The following is a 2,431-nucleotide window of genomic DNA, read 5'->3' on the forward strand; positions in this document are numbered from 1 at the left end:
TATATTTCCCTAAAAGAACATCAAAGTTACTTTTATTACTACTGTTAATAAATGTAACAACACCAACCACAGAAACTGTAATAACAAATATATTAAGTCATTGTCCTCTATATGTTTTATAAAATTTTATAGTAATATATGGTTACAAAGCATGTCTTTAATACTGCTTAAACAAATGAGGTTGTTTAGTTTATTCACTCAGTAAAAACAATCATAGTGTAAAAAAATTAGCTACAGATATACTGTAGTTCTAAACAAGGTGTCTCTGTTACTTCATTGTCTGAGGATCTCTCCTTTTAAAGCCATGCACCCTTTCTGGCAAAGAGCACAGCCTGCTTTATGCACAAATGTATTACATCTGCAGCATAACACTGAAGTCATTACAGCAGCACGGAGAACGACAAGAAAAAAAGAAAACCCTTCTATTTACAGACCAGAAAAACACAGCTAGTGCTGACAAGTGTGTTCCCTGAACTGGAAATTTCCCATTTCTTTCTTTCAACTGAAACAAATGCATGTTTATAGAACAGTGACATGTAGAAAAGATCAAAAAGTAAAAATGTTCTTGCACTGCATATATATACATATATACTTCTATCTATATATTTTTTCTTAGCCTTGATAATCACGCAGTAGAAAATGCCAAGAAGGATGAGATCCATCATATTTCTACAAAGTTTAGTATGGTTTCAGGTTATCTTACCCAACTGTGAAGAAAGTAGGTCACGTCCTTTGCCTTGTATGGTCTGGAGCTCCAAAGGGAGGTGTTGTGCTAAGCTACCCACCTTGTTATGTCCCTGCTCACTACAGAGAGCCCAGCAGAGAGACAAAATTTGCATGACACTCATCACACCCACTCAATCTATCCACTGAATCCTACCAGAACCCAGAAAGTAACAAATATCTAGTAGAACAGTCTGAAGAGGAAAAGGGGGGCTTTACCCAGTACTCCGCCATGGGAATCTGGCTACCCTGCCTGTGGACAGGATGCCTACTTACACCTTCCACCAACTCCCTTTTAGACAGAGCAGTGTATGTTGGTGCCACTGGTGAGTCAGCTTAAAGGCAACCTTGCCATGACATGACATGACATCTAAAGGGGATATGAGCTTGGGGTAGATAAAGGAAGAGTTGGGGCTGAAGTCTTTCTATTGAGATGTCTGCTGTGATGTGGGGTAAAGGAGGAGTATCCGCCCCACTTTAGGAAATTTTTCAGGCATTACAGGGTAGGTACTTGCCCTGACTGACCGTTGGAGTAACTAGCGTGAAGTTAGGAGTTAGTTCGACATAGCTTAGAGAAGCTGTCTTTGCAATTAAAATATTAGGTTTGATAGAAAATGTAAAAAACTTGTTATTCCCACAGCAGAGCAGTAAAAACTCCTGCTTTCTGTAACAGCATGTGGTTTGGTTTCCTCACGCTGGGAAACATCCGATCTTTAGCTCCAACCCACTGAAGTTCATGGAGCTCACAGGGGTACTGGAGGCCAGAAAAAAGGATGGGTGAGATGGAATTTCAGCTACTTTATTTTAAAGCATTATTTGCAGGTCCTTTTTCTGGGGTTGTCACTGTGTGATCTTTACAAAATTTCTTAACTAACTGCTGCTTGAATTAATCTGAGCAATTACCTGAACTGCCAGGACTGATAACATTGCTCGTGTGAGACTAGGTTTCTAATCCACATCAGCTCTAACACTGTGACCACTGAGAGCCCAGAGAATATCAGCTGAAGCCACATGGAGTGACTGCAGTCTACACTTAGGGTGGCTTAGAAAAAAGGCCAAGTACTTCCATTACTACTTGTAGAAACACTAGCAAAACAACCTCTGGGGTTGACAAAGTTGTGCCATGGGTGCACACCAAGAAATGAGTAGAGACAAAAGGATTTATCACAATATGTAATTTCATTTAAATATTAGAACCTTATGTTCTATAAACTGTACCTTGCAACACCTATTTGTTAATAAACAGTATTAAAAAATATAGGAAGATATATATCAAATACAAATTATGAAATAAATAGTAAATGCCTACAAGATTTATTAAACTTAATTATAAATATCTATAACAGTTAAAAATTTGTTTTCTTGATATGGGAAAAAACACATACTCTTCTTTCTAAAGTAATTAGCTGAAAACAGTATTCTGTTAAATTTAGGAACTCGATGTCTCTGGATATGTCCTTGCATAGTAGATGACATACTGGATCACCTTGTGATCTAACAGCATGCCTTCTGCCTTGTTGTCTGTGGACCTGTGGCAAGCACACGACCTAGTTCTAAGGGTGCAATAGAAGGTTAAAGGTATAGGTTAAGAGAAACACTTACAAGACTTGAAAAAGCCTATAAAATTGTTACATCCCTTGGTTTCTCTGAAACAGAATACTGTGTACTCAGCCTTTGAGGGAGCAGCTGCTTACATTGCAGCATATAT

Source organism: Mycteria americana, chromosome 1 (genome assembly GCF_035582795.1).
Source record: "Mycteria americana isolate JAX WOST 10 ecotype Jacksonville Zoo and Gardens chromosome 1, USCA_MyAme_1.0, whole genome shotgun sequence".
In the NCBI taxonomy this organism is placed as follows: domain Eukaryota; kingdom Metazoa; phylum Chordata; class Aves; order Ciconiiformes; family Ciconiidae; genus Mycteria; species Mycteria americana.